At 42.6% G+C, this 20672-nt stretch overlaps 1 protein-coding gene across 4 annotated transcripts in view; it reads right to left on the reverse strand.

Moving 5' to 3' along the window:
• Thrb (thyroid hormone receptor beta) overlaps positions 1-20672 on the reverse strand; it is a 343540-nt gene that overhangs the window by 187121 nt on the left and 135747 nt on the right. Inside the window, exons 1-2 of one of the 4 annotated variants that reach the window (XM_028760608.1) lie at positions 12398-12465; positions 1786-1863 (exon numbers count right to left, since the gene is read on the reverse strand). The gene's annotated coding sequence lies outside the window, so the exon portion shown is untranslated. The other 3 variants (XM_028760607.1, XM_028760605.1, XM_028760609.1) reach the window with 3 other exon arrangements.

Here is a 20672-nt window from a genome sequence, read left to right on the forward strand (position 1 = left end):
ACTGAAAACTTCCAAAGGAGTAGGTAAAGATTTAAAAAAAACAGAGCTGATCCTATTATTTTTAGGTGGGCCAGGAGGGCACTGCATGGTCAGCAGGTGTCCCCAAACCTCAGGAACTGTGTTGAGGACCAGAGCTACAAGGTAGCCCACATAGCTTTAAGAAGGTGTTCAGGTGCAAATATCTGCCGTTATCTTTTCATTTACTAACAACCTACCTTAATGTTTGTGTTCTTCTCCTCTTTATCTTTCTAGTTCATGGAGTGACAATTCCTAGTCTTGAGTGCATAGGTGATGTTTGACACAGGCCATGTGGGGCACACTCTAGAAAGGTATACAGCACCCATCACTCCAGACAACTTCCTTATGCTCCTGGCCCCTGGCAAGAGCCCCCTTCTCCTTGAGGTAATGGTGACTACACTAATTCCTGTTGCTGTAGATGGACCAAGCCTTTTCTAGAAATACATAAAGATGAATTCATAGATTGTTCCTTTGGGTCTAATGCTTTATGGTTTGAGCATGTAGAGAAACCCCTATGGCTTCTGTGTCTGAAATTGAAGGGCCACCCTGCAGGGACGTGTGGTGTGTGGGTTTTCTGAGGTCTTCTGGGGTTTTCTTTTGGGTGGAGGACTTCAGACAACAGTCTGATTGGGGGGACGGTGCTGAGGAAGAAGCAGAGGTGGGGCCTCATAGCCACTCTTCTCAGCCTTAAATAGCGCAGCTGTCCTTTTCCATGTTGTGGACATTGGGGTTCACAGAGAATTTATATTTGGGAAAGGGGAAATGATTAATGTAAATATTAGCAGCATGGGAAATATTAATCATTGCATTTTTGCATTAAATAACCACAAATTTCAAAGTTCTTAAGTGATCCCATTTTCATGACAGTCCATAAATTAACAGTACTGTTTACTGCTGAGCGAGTGGTGACAGCCCTGGAGGATGGCTAGGGACGAGAGGCAGCCAGACTGGGGGCTCCCAAGGGAGGGCTTAGGCACCACAGAGGACTGTAATGTTAGTACTGGTTACCATCAGACAACACCAGCACCAAGAAGCCTAGACAATAGGCCAGAGACCACAGGCAAAGGGAGGCACAAAGACTGCATTCAAAGGCCCCTGCTCCGCTGCCAGCCAACACTTCCATAGGCTCCACCAGACCTCAGCCAGGCCTGCACGCTACCACTGCCCGCTTTCTATGGTGAGCTTTTAAACTGCTAAAAATAATAAACACCGAAAGAAAGTGCTGACCTAGCCTTAGATGCAGAGACAAACGGAAATGTTGTTCTAACCGTGAAAACAAAACAGCTTCAAAACATCCCAGCATTCCAAGCAGGCTGAGTGATACTACCACACTCCTCTAGATGTAGAGGGAATCCAGACGAATTATCAGCAAGCCAAGGAAACCGCCCTCCACCCGCTTACGCCCCCCTCCCCTTGATCTACCCAGGACTTATCTAATTCTTGGATTTTTTTCTTTTTCACTCAAGGAAAAGATACTTGAGACAGGATTGGATACTTCAAGCACAGTTTTCTTATGAAACAAGAGGAATCGCTCTTCCCACCCAGCAATCTGGGATTGCCCTTCTTCCCCTGAGTAAATTAACCTCACCTCTTCTCCTTGATACGGTTTTAGCCACATAGTACCTTGTATTTCTCTGACATCAACTGCAGTTATGCTAAATAAAATTTTTAAAAAGTGATGAAGCCACACAAGTTTGAAGATATGAGAGGCAATTAACAGCAAAAATAACCACAAGTACAAAGAGCAAGTCAAGGCTGACCTCTGACCTTCTTATTCTTTAAGTCATGTGCAGAACTTGGTACCACCACGGAGGTTCTCCAACAGATGAGAGGGAAACCACGGATCTGGAAAAAAGGAAACACAAGAAGATAAATATAATTGTTTAAAAAAATTTAAGTTCCCCCACATTTGATTAGGCGGTACCTGCTCTTATTTCTAAATGAGGTCTGGTTTCAGAGTTATCTCCAATTTTGAATAAATGTAAATTGACTTACATGAAATCTCATTCTAAACTGGACATAATTTTGTGGAAAGAAAGGCTAACACTAGACTGTAGCCACAGAGCTCAATTAGGAGATAACCTTCGAGCCTCCCAAAGGCCTCCTTTTCTATGGGACTTCAAGAACAACACCTAAGAGTTTTACATTCCCAGCCTGGGAAGAAAGCTGAGAAGCCAACAGGAACCTCCAGGTCATGGGAGATTTTATGGTAATGAGAGGCAGTCTCCTATTCCAGGGATGAGCCAGCGCCCTAATGCTGTTGAAGGTGTTACTACTCCTTGTTCCTGCCTTGAGAGAGGGCTGCATGGGGCCTCATCCCAGGCCAAAGTGGAGTTATCTAGAGACTGTATCTGTGTGGCCTATCAGGGACACTTTCTGCAGATAGACACACAAGATGGCACCTGCTGAGGGCAGGTGGAGAGGGGCAGCACCTGTGTCTTAGAGTCGCCACAGCTCATGGCAAGCTGTCTTTCAGCTGTGGCCTCATAACTTCTGTGACTGTTGTGGGGGAACTGAGAAGTCTCAGCCAGAGATTAGGTACATAAACATCTAGATTCCTGACACTCAGAATTGAAGAGAGGTTTTTTTCTTTTTCAAGGTCGTTCTTTCTGTTTCACCAAAGTAATAAAAAGACTATTGGTATAATTTCCTTTAAAGCTCCACCCCAAGGCTGGATCATAAGTTGATTTATAAATTGCCAGTCTTTGCTTCTTTTGTATTCACAAAAATAACTATGTATCCATGGCAACATTGTGCTTATGGGTTATTTTGTGTTTTGTTTTGGAGACCAGGTCTCATTTTTGTAGCTCTGGCTGTTCTTGAACTCAGTTTATAATTCAGGCTGAACCTAAACTGATGGTGATCCTCCTGCCTCAGGCTTGTGAGAACCGAGATTGCAACAGTGAGCCACTATTTCCTGGCTTGGGTATGGGTGGTTTTTGTTTGTACTGGTGTGTGTCATAAATGTTATTACTAAATTGTCATTCTCTCTTTAAGCTCACTGAGAAGCTGGCCCCACCTGCTGCAGCCCCTAGCATATTGTGGTCTTAAAGCCTCTTCCAAGAGTCCCTGACCAGTGATGGGCTCTCCCCGACCTTATGGGAAGAGAAATGAAGAAGAGCAGAGCAGCCCCAGAGTAAAACCATTATGCCCCTATGAACAGATAGGAAGACAAGCCACTTCCGCACAGGTGAGGTGTGTGTCTATCTTGTAATATACAAACACCTGCAGTGCCAGGGTAACCAACATGCCCAACTTTTCATGAGGATACGTTGAACCAGAGCTCAGCTCCTCATTCTTGTAGAGCAGAATCTACCTACAGAGCCACCGCCACAACCCAGGCATTGTAAATTTACCACATAATATCACTTTCTATCTCTGTATGTCTACATTTAAAAAAAAAACGCCTATACTAATTATACAAAGTTCTGGACTTTGCTATACTTGTCTATAAGCATGAATGTATTTTCAGCACATCTTCTTTCTCTACGAACCTTTCATACCCTCCCCTCCCTTTCCTGGATCTCCACAGGATACATAAGGGCTTGGAAGGCAGAGGCAGAGGCAGGTGGATTTCTGAGTTCGAGGCCAGCCTGGTATACAGAGTGAATTCCAGGACAGCCAGGACTACACAGAGAAACCCTGACTCGAAAATCCAAAAAAAAAAAAAAAAAAAAAAAAAAGGGCTCGCTCCACTTTGTGCAAACACTCGGTTTCTGCCCCTTCACCCTTTGTTCACAGCACCAGAAAATCCCTGTTCATCACATTAAAGGAACTCCTGGCCACTGGAACATGTGCGACACATGTTGGGCATGTGCAGAGTTACTCTGCTGCCCTACTCAGGCCTGACCTGGTGTTCAGGAAGACTCATCCACACCATGCCTCCATGCAAAGCACACATGCCATGAAAGCAACACATACTTATTAAAATTTATTGTTGCTAACATGGTCCATGTGAAAACCACATTAAAGATGACTCTTGAGATGTATTCACTTATTTTCTTCAAAGTCTCTCTCCATTGCTCTCATCATAAACTTCTTGTCATACACCTCACCTGCAGCCTCCAAAGAGAGGAGAAATGCTGACAGTATAGGCTAGAGACTAAGCATGGAGGAGCATGATGCATCCTAAAAGCATTTTCAAAGAGGGAGTCAATAGAGCAAAGAGGTTTATGTCTGGGGCTGATTTGGTTTTACGGTAGTATTGAGTACAAGCACACCCTGAGTCCTGACATGAATATCTAAAGATAAACAGTACTTTCTGTAGATACGATATCAAAGTTCTCTCTTTATATATATGAATATAATTTAGTAATTTAATTCTGATTTAGACACTAAGGAATAGATTTGAATGTGGTTACATGAAAACAATAAAACTCCCCCAACCTGATTCACATTAAATACTTATTTAAATTTTATTGTACTTTGTTCTTTTTAAGATAGGTCCCCTTCTGTTTCCAAGACCAGCCTGGAACTCACTATGTAGCCCAGGCTGGCTTAAAACTTTTGATCTTCTGCCCCAGCCCATAGAGTGCTCGGGCCATAGGCATTGACCTTATTAATAAATTTTTATAAAGTATACTTTATGGTAGCAATAATTTCTCATGCTTTTGTCCTCACAGTAACCATAGAAGACAGACAGTATTAACAGGCTTGTTTTCCAGATTAGGAAAAGGCAGTCAGAGAAAGATTAAGTATCATGCCCAACAGTAAGAGAGATACTAGACAGAGGCCACACTCCGGAACCCTGATGTCACGGGCTTGTTCTGAATGCCCGAGAATGGATGCTGGTTTCAAAGTGAAAACTGTTAAGAATTGGAGATGTTGGTGCTGGGGAGGTGGCCCCAGAATCTGTGTAATACAAACAGCATCTCCTTCATGGTGTTCCTGCAAAGCAACCTGATCCAAGTCTGTCCAGTACACAAGCTCACAGTGTTGCTTGGCTGTGCTGAAGCCCTTTAAAGAGGTAGCTGAAGCTTCAACCTTCCCAATCTAAACCTGGTTCTAACTCTTCTCTTTAGAAAACAGGGAACTGGGAATTTGCTCAGAGCTCAAAGCAGACTGACTAAAGTGGAGATGAGAATCCTTTCCTGGAGCCACTGTAGTTTAGAAATGTGTGTCTTTTACATCTTTTAAAATTGGGGCAAAAAATATGATACTAGTGTGGTTATTTTGAAGTTTCAAAAGAACTCTGTTCTGTAACTGATTTGTATTCCAACTTGGGATATACTTATTTGTGGGCGGGAGGAAGCGGCTCCTTTTGCTTAGTCATCTGAGCCTAGGTGAGGCTGGCCCTGTTTCTCACTGCTGCTCCCAATTAATGCAAATTAAGGGTAAAGGACAAATAACCTTTCTTTAACTTGGTCCACTCATAGGTTATTTATAAATGGCTCTCCCCTTGATCTATTTTAGGGGCAGGCAGTAACCATGAACAAACAAAACAACACAGAAGAAACTAGCAATTACATAATGTATAATTTCACTGCAAAGCTCTGAAAGAGTTAAACTTACATGTTATTTATTTATTCATTTTGCAACAGGGTCCCATTATGTAGCTTGAAATGGACTCTAAAAACTAGTCTGGCCTCAAACTCACAGAGAGTGGCTTGTTTCTGCCTCCTGAGGGCTGGGATTAAAGTTATGGGTCAGCATATCTAGCTAATCAAAAATCAACTCTCTGTGTTCATCTGTCTGTCTATTCAACCATCTTCAGTGTCTCAGCTCTTACTTGAAGTAGTGGTACCAAATTGTGTGAGCAGCCTATGTTCCTTTTGTGTCTGTCTTAAAAGGGTTTGCTAAATCCTTTTCAAATTTATTTTGACAGGCACATTGTTTTCCCTTATATCAACACAGAGTCACGGCTGTCGAAGCGAGTGAGGTTTTTCCTTCATATACATTGCAGAGGTTCCAGGTCTCAGGCATATATGATATTGCATAGAACAGTCTTAAGAAATGGGACTGTTTAATGACAGTTGTCATTTTACACTAAGATCAGCATTTCTGAATAGACGACAGACAGAGGTTGTTCCAGTCATATTTGGAGTCTGAAGGGTCTGTTTTCCCTGGAGGAAGCAGAAGAGGGTGTCAGATCCCCTGGAGCTGGAGCTTCAGGTGGTTGTGAGCTTCCTGATATAGGTGCTGGGAGCCACACTCTGGTCCTCTGAGAGCAGTGAACCCTGGGTTTTTTGTTTGTTTGTTTGATATACACATTTTAAAAATTAATTTCTTATTAATTTTAAAATTGATTTCTTATTGTGTGACCTCTCCTCCCTCTTGCTTTCTGCTTCCTTTCCTTCTTTCTTCCTACTTCCCTCTTCCCAGTGGTTTGCTCTTTTTTGCTCTCTGCTGGGCTGAGGGATCCTTTTGTATAGCTATGTCAACAACGCCTTATAGTTTTTAGAGAAACTTTTACACTTTGGCTTCCTTTGTAAAACTTTGGTGGTACAGATTGTTTTTCTAATTTTTCCTTTTAAAGATAATTTTAACTCATGTTCACTAATATGAGACATACTTTTTAAAAGTTTCAAATACATAACATTATAATAATAATGAATGGCACCCTCCCTCACCCCTGCACTAACCTTCCATCTACCTCTCACCCCTGCACTAACCTTCCGTCCACCCCTGATCCCTGCACTAATCTTCCATCTACCTCTCACCCCTGCACTAACCTTTCATTTACCCCTCACCCCTGCACTAACCTTTCATTCACCCCTCACCCCTGCACTAACCTTCTACCACCCCATTGCTTCGTGAAGAAGTTGAGTCCTTTCTCCCTGCACCCTTCAATCCTATTTTCAATCACATGGCTTTCTTGGCTCCATGAAATTTTATCAGACATGTTCATGCACAAGTTTGAGAAAATTCTTCCTCCATTTAAGTGTCTCTCTGCTGTCCCATGATTATGTTGGGGACATGTCTGATCTGGCCTCTTTAAGAATAGCACAGTGAGAATGGCTTCCATTGACTGTCTCGATAAAGCCACAATAGTAAAGTCACCAAGCTGCTGCTGTCCATGGAATCCCAAGAGCCCTGGCTGGACTAAAAGACCTAGCCTGCTACTCTTTGGACCCAGGCACTCATAAATGCTAATTGTTTTAAGCTTCTGGGTTTTGGGATAATTTGTTACTGACCAAGGAAGCCCACATGATATCACTGAGCACTGTTAACTATCAGACTGATCTGTTGTACTAAGGAATGACCACCCAGAAGACAGTTTAAAACCTAGCAATAAATGCAGCAAATATTTGCCAAATGCCAGCTGGACCAGGAAAGATTTGTCTAGGATATAGAGATAAGTCAAGTTAAATAGAAGTACCACACAGACAAATGAAAATACAGGTAAAGGAAAATGCTTAAATCAAAAGAAGGGAAATGCAGTATTGTGGAACTCAGAAACGGGAAACAAACCCTTTAACTATTCAGGCAAGAATGGAGGAATGGAGGGCTGGCTATATGGCTCAGCAGATATAGATGCTTGTTGTCAAATCTGATAACCTCAGTTATATCCTTGAAACCAATATGGTGAAGAAAAGAATTGACTCCTGAAATTATCCTCCTAGCAATATACTGTGGCATGAATGCAAACACATAAACAGACAAGTAAAATAATGATGATGGTGATGATGTGAGGGTGATGGTGATGCTGATGGTGGTGTGATTGTGAATGGAGGGTGGATACTGGGGCCAGGCTTGTGGCTCAGGCTTACTTAGTGGAAATGGAAGCTCTATGGGTCTGCACCATAGTATCTGGAGCACAGAGGGGATGAAATTGTAATCATTGGAGGTAATATCATTGGAAGAGAGAGTGATGGAATCAGAGCCTGCTTCCCTCTTCCTTCTGTTTCTTAATCCCCCTCCCTTACAATGGCTGAGTCTAGAAGATGCACAAGCTCAGGAGACTGCCTGTTAGTAAGGAGGGGGGCAGAGAGTAAATCTGAGGGTGGATAAGTGTGCCAGGCCCACACAGCACCCCTTCAGTGCTGACTGTTGAAGCCATGTATATAGTGAAGAATTGGCTCAGGCTCAGCTAGAAAGTAGGGCAGGGCCTAAGCCAGGAGGCCATGGAGAAGACTGTGGATAGTGACCCTGGTAGGACAGAACACTGAGAATCCTGGAGGGACAGTTAGTGAGGCATTCTGATTTGGGAGGACAAAGCTTGGCAGTAACGCCACAAAGGCAGATAAGCGTCACTAGTTTGGGATTCTACCAGGAAGACTGGGTCTGTGTTCTGAAGTCAGCAGGATGTGTAATGGCTTGGAGCAGGGAGTAACGTTATACAGTCTATTCAGATTATTGCCCATATCCAGCATGAGCAAGACATTGATGTTAGATAAACTAGCAACTCGTAAGCATGGACTCTGGGGAGCTTCCAGTCCTCCTTAACTAATTTGTAGGGTCTTGTGCAAGCCTTCACTTTTCAGGGAGATGGTGCATGGCTCTTGCATGGCTCTCACATGGCTCTCACATGGCTCTCACATGGCTCTCATGGATCTAATGACTACTGACCCCATCAGAAAGTATAAACATCAGAATCAAGAGAGGAATGGAGAAAGTTTCCATTTTAAATTCTTATAATGAGGATCAAAACCATGAGAGTAGTCATGGGAATGGATAGACAAAAAAAGATACAATGTTACAACACTTATAAGGAACGATCTAAACAAATGATCTAGAAACACTCAACAGAAATGAAACAACCTCAAGAGAGGCTGGAAGTTTCATCTCTGGGCTATTGATATCTGCTGCCCCCTTTCCTCCCCTCCATATCTTGAGGGGATCGATCCACGTTTCCAAAGCATATTTCTTATGGTAATAAGGTTCCTAGGTGATCATGAGGTAAAAATGTGTCCCTCCCATGTTCAACACAGACATCACTAATCCAACACAAACTCTTCTTGCCCCTCCCTTGTCCAACAGAGATATCACTAATCCAATACAACCTCTTGTCACTGTTGCCCAGTTCAAACACAGACTGCAAACCCCCCCCCCCCAATCAGGACCTGGAGTAGCCAAGCTCAAGATGCAATTTACAACTTTGTGCTCTGACTTTTCTGTGGACACTTTGTATTTGTTTTGCTAGCTACCCTTTCAGTGCAAAAAAATGAAGCATTGGTGAATGTTTCTCCTTGACTGTATTACATACTCCAATCTGATATGCAGATATGCATTTATATTCTCATTACCACACATGGGAGAACTAGTTACATACAGTTTGCTCAACAGCTACCTTTTCCTCATGTTCATGATTCCTTACCTTAAGGATGTTTTCTGAAATTTGGAAAGACTAGAATCACTTTCAGTATAGAGTCATAATAAAGATAGTCAGGTCCACTTTTTTTTGTTTGTTTTTTTTGGTTTTTTTTTAAACTTTTTCAATTGATCAATGACGTGGCTGTTATTGTATACATCAATGTGAAGACTTTCCCTGCTCCTCTCAACACCAAACCGAAAAGAATGGGCTGTTCAATTCAGACAGAGGATCCCAAGGTTTGTCAAGCAGGCCTTTGTACAGCAGCTGGGCATGGCTGAAAATTGAAAGGCAGAGAGCAAACCCCCAGTCTCCGCTCTCAACACATCTCTTCTGCAGGGTAATTTACACCATGCAGGGAGCAAGCCCTTTGTTTTATCATCATCTATTGTTCCTTTTCCAACAGCAATGGAGTTACAGCATTGGTTTACTGGTCTTTCTCTCAGGTAGAATTATACTCTTCTCCTTCTTCCCCCTTGTAACAAAGATGCCATTCAGCACCCTAGGGCCACCCTGGAGGATCTGCGATCAGAGAGTGGGGATCAGAGAGTGGCAGGGAAACCACTGCCTGCAAAGTAGCAGGAGCAGAAGCTGGCCCTGCCTTGTCAGATTAGACACAGAAGAACACGCTTGTTGGGACTGCCTTTGCCCAGTGAATGTCATCTTAGCCAGAGCAACATCAAGGAAATCAAGGCCAGAAGACAGAGGGACAGAAGTATGGGTTGGAAGACAGACTCATGGACACACCACAGGACTGCTGTCTCCACTCTATGTGCAAATATGGAGCCTCTTATTGAAGCAATTTTAAAGTTTCTTCTGTTTTGAGGACAAAAGTCATCCATACTATGGGATTGTCAAGTTGGATGTCCCTTGTCTGCTGTCTGCACAGAGCTCAGAATCTGGAGTACCCCTTCTGCCATTTCCCTCTTCAATCTTCATCCACTTCCTTCCTGCATGTCCTCCTCCTGCCTCACCCTGCTAACATGCCGACAGCTAAGGAGTGCATCCGAAACCTGGTGTATCTGTCTATATGCTCTTTTGTTCGGGATGTCTGCTCCTAAGAATTTATCTGAAAGGAAGGGACATTGTGACATAGATATCCACACAGCATCATAAATACAGGAAAAGGCTAGAAAGAGGCACAAGTAATTGTAAAATTGGGTAGGTGGGTGTCTGGTGGTTTCTCTTTTAGTTTGTATGCTCTACTTCGTTTTCTACTCATCTCAACTGAAAACAGAACAAATGTGTTGAAAACTACAGACCAGCACTTGATCCAGGCCACTGGTGAGTTCCCAGGTGGAAGATGCTCACCTTCATGTTTAGATAGCTCAGTGACCACCTGGGCTCCGCGTTCTGTAGCCAAGGGCTCCATGCCTCAGGCTCCACCACTGTAATGGTGACACTAATGCTTTCAGGTTGAGTTGTGATGGGATTAAATGGAATAAATTAAATACTGACAGGCACAAAGCCTGAGATGTCAGCTTTTGTCAGGGTGACCCTGGCCCAGGGAAGGAGCAGCTTCCATATCATGCCCAGTATGAACCATGGGCCAGTTCTTAGAGTTCCTCAAGCCATGCCTCTGATCTGGTACCTCAGAATGGGCCTAGGAAGTTAAACATTGTATCCTTTGTGGCCACAACATAATGTCTTAACAGGATTATTGTCTGTTTCAAATACATCCACTTTAGGTCAATTCAATCTTAATATATCTGTGTCAAAGTGAAGACGACACACTTTCTCAGGAAGTAGTCCTAAGACATTTGCCACCAGCATAGCTAAATAATAATAATAATAGCAATAACAACAACAATAATATTCAGAAGCGTACTTTTGGCAGAGGAAAACAACCCCAGGCTGGGGCTTAACAGACAAAGATTCAAGGCAGCAAATAGGCAAATGTCTAAATGAATCCAGCTGCACAAGACAATATTCACTATTGTCTGGGGAATTATGATGTATGTATCATTGAAATCTAGGGCATTGACACAAGAAGAGGACATTCCAAGTCAAAACCACAACTCAGAAACACCACTAATGAATTAATGATACAGCTAGCAATTTCTAGGTTAACCACTAAAAACCAAGTAAAAGAACAAACAAATAACAAATCAATAGAGGAGGTGAAATGCTCTATTAACTCAAAATAATGAAGAGGGAGAAGAAGGAAAAATAAGGGAGAGGGGAGAGAGGAGAGAAGAGAGAGAGAATAGAGAGGAGAGCCAACAGTGGAGCACAGAGGGAAAAACCAAAGAGCAATTTGATAGACTCTATGTCAAATACAACTGTGATTTCGTAAAATATATCCAAAACTCTTTTAAGAATTTAACCAGCTAAGTGCTGCTTAAATGAGACACAGGAAATAGGAGCGGCCCATAAAAATTGGCATTTCACAGCAATAAAGGAGGAAGTGGTAGGGAGACGTGAGAATTGAACTCAGTCATGAAGCCATAGAACACTGAGAGTCAGCATTGCTGGAACTAAGCCTGAAGCTGGAAAAATCCACCATTGTGTGGGAGAGACATACATGCAGTCTCAGTAACAGGTAGAAGCAAGCAGCAGATGGGGAATGACACAGGCACAGGGATGTGACCATCATATCTGATTGCCACCAACTGTGTAGAACATGTGGCCAACAACTGCAGAATACACAGAATGTACACAGAACGTTTTTCAAAGTTTACTCTGCGCCAGGCAGCAGACAGAGGAGTCTGAACAAGCTTCAAAGGGCAAAACCATACAGAATCTAGTCTGTCTATGCTGATTTGGCTCCAACTGACACATGAATAACATGCACGGGAATTAGACAACATTAACTGTACTGGGAGAAAGTTGTGGCATAGCACAGGTGTCAATGCTGCCAGTGATGACTGCAGAAGGGTTTGTACACATCCATTCTAGCTGGTGTGCCATACAATTTTGTTCAGTTGCCCAGTCCTGCACACTCCCTGTCCAGATGACCAGGAGCAACAATATGGTAGGACTGGTTTCCATCACAAGTTGTCTCTCTCCATCTCTCTTGACAGTGCCCTAAAGACATTTAAATTCACCACTGACACCCAGCCATACCATTTGCCTGTATATTCCATGCTGGATCCCAGTGAAGTCCCTCGTTCACAGGGTTCCACTCACCCTGGGCTCCCCATCTGCCTGGCTGAGCCTGCTTCCTTGGGGCTCCCCAGTGTGGCTCCTCTTGAACCTGTAAGCACAATGCATGCTGTGATTTCCTATGCCTCTCCCAGACTGGATCCATGGACATTTTGTTGAGATCCTTAAAGACCACTCAATAGGACTTATACTACTGGAAGGAATCTTTCTTCACCTTGTGCTCTGTAGCAAGCCTCCTTCATACTGTCTGTAACTACCTCTTGAACACACTCCCAAAAGTGAAAACAAGACCAAAGAAAGGAAGAGATGAAGTTACTGTTATGTTTGACCTCATAACTGTATATGAGTAGAACAAAAATATCTACAGAGAAGTTATTAAAAGTGATAAATGAATTAGGTCAGATCACTGGATATGAAAGCAACATGAAAATTGAGTTGGAAATATAAAATAGAAACTTTAGAAAACTGTTTAACACATATTGACATAATATCATGAATCTTTATAGACAAGTAATAAATCCTCAGACTTCAATCTAGAGAACTGTAAGATTTGCTAACCAAACACAAAGGGGAGAAGAGTTCTCCCTAAATTAGAGTATAGACTGAATAAAACACCCATCAACACCCTGTATGTTTAGGAAGAGGGTTTAGAGGGAGTGAGAGCATCGTTTCTACAGTGGATATGGAAAAGCAATCAGCCAATAACCAAGGGGACCCTGAAAGACAGAACTTGACACTGAAGGAGAAAGACTCTGTTCCTGAGTGGTTCAATTGCTCAGCACATGAAGTGGTGCTGTATGGACTCAGGATTCAGGCTGCGGCAGAAGCACGTGGTGGCTAAAATCTGCAATGATCATGGTCTCCAAGCATAACAGTGAACGAAATAAACCACACACACAAGACAAGTGAGTTTTAGAACTCAGATGAGCCCATTCTCTCCTTTGGGACAGGACAGGGGGAACTGAGGCATGAGAAAAGCGGCCATTAGAATGGGAGTTCCACATGGGTACTCATTCTGGGAAAAGCTACCAAGCTACATTCTAATGACTTGCCATATCTGAAATAAGCTTTGCTTAGGAAAATTTAAGGAAAACCAAGTCTCTCTCTCTCTCTCTCTCTCTCTCTCTCTCTCTCTCTCTCTCTCTCTCTATGTATGTATGTATGTATGTATGTATGTATGTATGTATGTATGTGTTACTTGGGAACTCTATCAGGGCCCATAGTGAATTTCAGACATCCTGAGGCACATAAAGTGATGCTGTATGTCTCTCTGGAGTGGAAGAAAAGAGGCAAAAAACCCTCGCTTTTTCTAACTACCCCAATTTTTCCTCTTTCCTTTGGCTTTTGGAACAATCAGACCTAATTAACTTTGTGTCCCAAGAACATGATTTTCAGTTTTCCTTTAACATGAACACAGCAAGAAATCTATCTTCTAGAACAGTGTGCAAACTCAGTCATCCTCTGAAATGTGTGCTTTAGGAAACCACGCCCTGGCTTTATGCAGTGTACTCTGCTGTAGTTTTCACATGCTGACCTGCTGGAGTAGTGGTCACCCTTAAGGTACTTGCATGGATCTCAGTTTCAGTGTTCATTAGGATGATGTCACAGTACTCACCAGTGTGAAGGAGGGAAGACCACCAAACTCCTGGTATCAACTAATTTAAGGAATTTGAAAACATTGGTATTTTCCAGGGCTCTGGGCATATATGAGACCCTCAGAGCAATGTTGTTGGAGAGTTAGTATGCATTTTGCATGTTTAGCTAAAGCCCAGATATGGTTGCAAGCACCCAGCCTTCATTGACTTAGTTTCTCAACTTTTCTTCTACTTTATGCCAATATATTACAGGCTGTGTATCCTTAAAATAAGCTGTTGTACGTTTTTTTTTTAGAACAAGTTTTTAAAATGTCTCTTCAGAATGACATAGTAAATCCTTCTGATTGGGAGCAAAAGATGGGGTTGCAGGAGCCTGCAGGGATAGGAGGTCGGGTAACTGTGAGATCCACACTTCCTGTCCCACCTTGTATCAATGTCTGCACTAGAGCACAAAGCAGATGGTCAGTGTGACCACCTGACCGCACTTGCTGCTAACCTTCCAGGGAACCAAATCTGCTCCAAATTTCCACGAAGACAGGTGGGAGAGCCATTGAAAGCGCACTCTGGGAAACACAGAGCGCTTTGAGAGAGGAACAAAGGTTCTGCTGAGGACAATGGAGACCGGTGTGAGCATCTCTGTGATAACGGAGTTCCTGGTCTTGAGTTTCCTTATCTCAGTTTCTCAAGCCTTTGAGTCTGTGTGCCTACAGCGGAGCTAGCAACTAAGCTGGAACCAACTAGCTCAGGCACATGAAAAAACCTTATCTGTTTGACACAAGAGAAAATTTTACCTTAATAAAACTTTTATATTCAAGTATTCCCTTGGTTTCAACTGAGTAAAACTTTGGCTGCAAAAGGTTCTCAAGTCACATTTGGGCAAGCCACCAGTCCCAACACCTACAGAAAGCAAGAAATGTTTTGGATAAAGCCTCATGGTCCACTTTGAGACTACTGTCTTATGACAACATAGTTGAAGGCTGTAGTTGAGATATATGTCTGGTTAGTTTTTATTTTATTTTTTTAAAAAAGGTTAGACAATGCTGAAGAATGTCTGAGGGCTGAACAGGTCAGCAGACACAGCTGTAGACCAAGATTTACAGTTGTTCATGTGCTGTCTGCCTCCATGTGAAATCAGAGGCAGCTGAGGATGATAAGTGACTGTGTAGCTCCAGGCATCCAGGCCAGAAGTGCTACGAGGTAGAAAATGACCAGGACATGGCAGTCTGAGCAAGGGGATTGACATAAGTGTGCAATCAGGCTGAGTAATAGAGCAAGGCTGTGTCTTAAAAAAGAAAACAAAGCAAAATAAAAAAGAACACACACACACACACACACACACACACACACACACACACAGAGCAAGCCTAAGAACAGTTGGTGGAAATAAGAATGAGCATTACATTTCTTCTTTTATTTCATTTTTAATATTTCTATTGTAGCTATGGGTGACTGTATCAACTAGATAAACAAAAGCCATTAAATATATGTACATTTTTTTGCAGTTGTTGGAATGGCCCCCTTGGCTTGTATATTTGAATGCTTAGTCACCAGGGAATGGTGCTATTTGAAAGGATTAGAAGGATTAGGAAGTATGGTTTTCTTGGAAGATGCATGTCACTGGGGTGGGCTTTGAAGTTTCAAAAAGCCTATACCAGATGGGGCCTCTCTCCCTCAGCTTATGGCTCAGGATATAGGTCTCAGCTACTTCTCAAGAACCATACTTGCCTGCTCCCATGTGTCTCACATGATGATAATAAACCAAGCCTCTGAAACTGTAAGCGAGCTGCCAATGAAATGCTTCCTTTTATAAAATTGTCTTGGTCACAGTGTCTCTTCATAAGGTGTATATATATACACACACACACATACATACATACTCAGGGCTTTCTGCATCCTAGGCAAGCACTAAACAACCCAACTTTCTTTTTTCTTTTTATTTTAAGATAAAGTCTAAGTTGCCCAAGATGGTCTTGAACTCACTTTGTGGCTAAGGCAGGCATTAAATTTGCCATCCATCTGCCTTAACTTCCAGAGTGTGATACATTTCTTTCAAAACTCTAGCTTGTTGATTCATTGAAGTTTTTCTTTATAAGGGGATTTTGGAGTTAAATTTCTGACTTACATCCTGGGAACTGGAAGAGTGTACATGTCAGTGAATTACACGGAAAACAAAAACCATACACAGATCTTTATTCCAACAAGTATGTGCATGAAGGCAGAGTAAATTACAAAACTGAAAATTACAAAAGGCTGGAGATGTAGCTTACTGGTGGACCTGTGAGGTCTATCCCCAATGCCATACACAGAACCTTACTGGAGACTCTACTGCTTATGTGTATTTTTCCCACATGGAGTCTGTGCAATACTTTAAACTGCAGTCTGTGAGTAACAATACAGATTGGAGGGGCCAACTGAGCATCCAGTCAGTGAAAACACCACAGAGTCAGGAACTCTCTCAGGAGCACTCGCTAGTCCTACAACAACTAGTGCTGCCAACCTGGTGACAGACAGCTCTCTGCAGGCATTTGAAGAACATATGGAGGCAGTGAAAGGAACAAAGCCTCTGGCTTCAAGCAAAGACCACAGAACATTCTAGCAAGTTAGCAGGTACACTGGTATGTGCGCTGAGCACAGCATGCTCATTTTCATGCAGTTTCTGGTTTCTTGGTCATTTTCTTGAACTGTGCCAATCACATCAGTATAGATGTCACCAGAAATTCAGAGTTGTGCTGGCCAATATGAAAATGAAACATGTGACATGTTTTTATCATTGGTTCCCCTGACTTTATATATCCGACAGTTAATATCACGTGTTTAAAAAGTGACAGTTCCTTTAGCTCACTGTTATTCTCAAGTTCCTTGAATTTTAAGAAGTTTTCTTTTTAATCACTTAATTTAAAGAGAATAAAAATAGGTTTGTATGGCATGGTAGGAGATTAAACAGTGTTTCCACAAAGAACACAATTCATCATCGATAATACAGTTACCTTTTCCCATCACTCATTTAAAGATATCTAAATAAAGAATTTGTGTGTGTTTGTGGTTTTTTTGTTTGTTTTTTTTGTTGTTTTGTTTTCTTTTTGAGACAGGGTTTCTCTGTGTAGCCCTGGCTGTCTTGGAACTCACTCTGTAGACCAGGCTGGCCTCGAACTCAGAAATCCGCCAGCCTCTGCCTCCCAAGTGCTGGGATTAAAGGCGTGCGCCACCACTACCCGGCCTAAATAAAGAATTTGAAAGGAGCTGGAAACTCTTATCACAAATTGGACAGAAATGTGTTTACTCTGGAAAAAAACTATATGAGGTTTTAATGAGTGACTAGAATCTGGAATTATGTTTTGGGGTTTTGTTTTAATAATTTATTTAATTGTATTCTATAGGTTTTAGGATGAGGGTGTCAGATCCCCTGAACTAAATTTACAGACATTTGCGATTTGCCCTGTGGGTGCTGGGAATTGAACCTGGGCCCTCTGGAAGAGCAGTCAGTATTCCTAACCACTGAGCCATCTCTCTGGCACTTTGTTTTTTTTTTTTTTAAATCTAAAATGGAAAGATAAAGTTTCAACATGTCAGAATAATTTCTGATCCTTAGCAAAATCTTGTGCTACTACTATCTTGGCATTGATTTTAGGCTGTCAAGTATGCATACTTCAGGAAAGAGAAAGGAGTCGAACTGGGGGTGTGGGGAGCTGGGATCTAGGCTGTGGTGTGTCTGGATTTCTTCTCTCACAGAGAAGATTACATTGTTAACCTATGCTTAAACGTGAAGAAAGCCAAACCAGGTTAAGTAAGGAGTTTGGATGGGATAGATTACAAACCCCATGACTATGTGGATTTTTCCTCTGGTTCCCATCCTGGGACCCCATGCCAGGCAGCTCTAAGCCATTGCACAGGGGCTTCTACTGACTCAGGGGTGCTCTGAGGGGTGGGATCCAAACAGCCAATATCTGTATGCAAAGATCTCCCTGTAAGACAGCACTGATGTAAGAGAGCCCACAAGTGAATCGATCACTAGAGAGTGGAGATGCTCTCTTGGGTGCAGAGCTCCAGTTGGCAAGTACAGAAGAGATGGTGGTATAGGAGCAGTGGCTGCTGTCTGTGGTGGTGAGAATCTGAGGAGGGAAAGGGCACTTGTATTGTCCCAGAGTATTTCTTTCCCAATAGCATCCGTTAACTTTACAGTTAGGAACCCTGTAGATAGCAGATAGCAGGTGACTGAGGCGAACTTCAACAGCAGTCAGCTGACCTCACGTTCCTCTGAGATGCAACACTGAGCAGGAAAATCTCACTCATGTACTATTCCCGCCACAGGTACATCTCCCAAATTCAACCTCAGAGAAACACTGGAACTCCACACTAGAGACCGTCGCAAAGGTGACTGTTCTATCCTTCCCAAAATAGCTAGGTCACAAAGAACTATTCCTGAATAAAGGGGGCCAATGAGACATATCCAGCAAATGCAACATGATGCCTTAGAATTGGCTGTGCTTGAGAACAGATTTCCGCCAGGGATGTTGCCGTAGCATTTGTCAACTTAACACAAATCTAGAGTCAGCTGGCACAAGGGAACTTCGGTGGAGGAATTGCCTCCATCACACGGGCCTGTGGTTTGCTAACTGATGCAGGAAGCTGCAGCCTACTGTGGGCAATGTCATCTCTAAATGGGTGGGCCTGGGCTGTGAGGTAAAGGTAGCTGCACATGAGCCTGAAAACAAGCCAGCAACTACTCCATGTTTTCTACTTCAAGCCCATGTTTGGCTTCCATAGGTGACAGACTGTAAAGTGTAAGAGGAAACAGACTCCTCCCTCCTCAAGTTGTTTTTGGTCATGGACATCAAGTCAGCTAGAAAAATTTTTTTTTAGAAGAATGAATGAGATTTCATACAAAAGGTCAACTACGTAATCTACATTTCAATGTTGAGTTTCCTGTGTGTTTATGTAAGAGTGTGACCTTGTTCTTAGGAAATGTGTGCTTATGTACTAAGGAGCCAGGGCTAGAAAGGCATGTAGGGGAGTGACAGAAGCAACTGCATGCTTTCTTCTCCATAGCTATGCCAAAGAGTAAGGCTCATGGGGGTCAAGCCAGCTGGGCAGCAGTAGGGGAAAAAGGAACATGTGCAAGGTGTGCCTGTGGGAACAGCTGGGGATGGGAGACTCCAATAATGCCAACACTTCTAAAACACACAAGATTCTCATCTACAAATCACCCAAATCAGGTATGTGTGAGACCTGAGGTGGGCTTCATTCTCTGGAACTATGCATCTGTGAAACTGGATATTATGTGTTTCACAAATCTATCCTGGGGCAGACAGCACATCCCAAAACAAGAAAGGAGAGCTGAAACATCCAAGGACATCCAAGCCTAGTAGGAAATCCGCTGCACTCATGGAGGCAAGGTTTTGCAAAGGCACCCTGGCTTCTTGTGGTGCCCAGAGATGTCTGCATTGCCTTCAGAAACCCTTCCCTTCTCTTGAGGAGTAGGACAGGCCAGCAGCAGAATGTCTCTGTGGAGTCCGTGGGCTGCATCTATGTCTATGATTGTCCAGCTCTCCTTCTCCTGTACTCAGCTCAAGCTGGTCTGACTTTGACTCTAATTCTGACCCTGCTGAGGTATCATCATGATCACACAGTAGGTTTGTACGTCCAGTACCTACTTCAAAACAATTCCAGTTCCATCACCCAGTTCCAAAGCTTTTTCTATATTTTTAGTCACTTGTTAAAACTGTTTCATTAACATGTACTAATTATACACACTAGTGAACTCATGACATTTTCATACATGTACATAAGAATGTTTTCGAATTAAATTCACCCCTCTTTACTTCTCTCCTCTCCTTCTCACACTTGCTAATCCCTTCTCCCAAACTAAGCTTTCTTCTACTTTCATGTCTTTCTGTGTGATCTAATGAGTTTTATTAGTGTCATTTTTCAGGGGAATAGGCATAGTACTAGTTCCTACATCCCTGAAGAAATGGTTCGCCCCCACTATCAAAGAATAACTAGATACAAATCCCCAGGGAGGGATGAGGCCCCATAACCCCCCACTTCCATGACAAGCTGTTAACTGGCTCAATATTGCACAGACCTTGTGTAGGTAATCACAGTTATGTGAGTCCAAGAGAAAGAAAGCCTCGCCATATGCAGGAGACACATTCTATAACTCCACCTCCATTTCCTGTCATTTATGAGTTCAATACCCAATTCTTAGTACAAAGACGTCATTGGAAGGGCTACCTCAGACAGGAGATGCCAACAAGAAGGAACACACACACAGGAAGGCCATCTGATCCCTGCTCCCAGGCTGATGTCAGGCTTCCTAAGTCAAGGGTGATCCTCATGACCAATAGTTCTGAAACCTCCCTTTTGGGAGCCGGTCTGTCAGGAGGTAGAGGCACCAAAGATGGTCACTTGCCAACACTGTGATGTCTACATATATATCAAAGAAACCTACTGCATAAAATGTAACTAACACAGTAATTTTTTGTTTGTTTATCTGAAAGTTTATTTATTTTTAAACTCCCTGGTCCAATTATTGAAATAAAAAAAAAAGAACTAACCCAATCTCACTGGTTCTGTTTCTTCTAGATTTTTTAAAATTTTTTTCCTTCTTAAAGAAAGAGTCTGTACATTTTAGCTTCAGTGTCTCTGGAAAGGCACATCTAGAAACAATCTCTTTGGAACTCTGCTCTTCACAATTGAGGAAAGCC

Source organism: Grammomys surdaster, unplaced genomic scaffold (genome assembly GCF_004785775.1).
Source record: "Grammomys surdaster isolate TR1022 unplaced genomic scaffold, NIH_TR_1.0 126546, whole genome shotgun sequence".
In the NCBI taxonomy this organism is placed as follows: Eukaryota; Metazoa; Chordata; class Mammalia; order Rodentia; family Muridae; genus Grammomys; species Grammomys surdaster.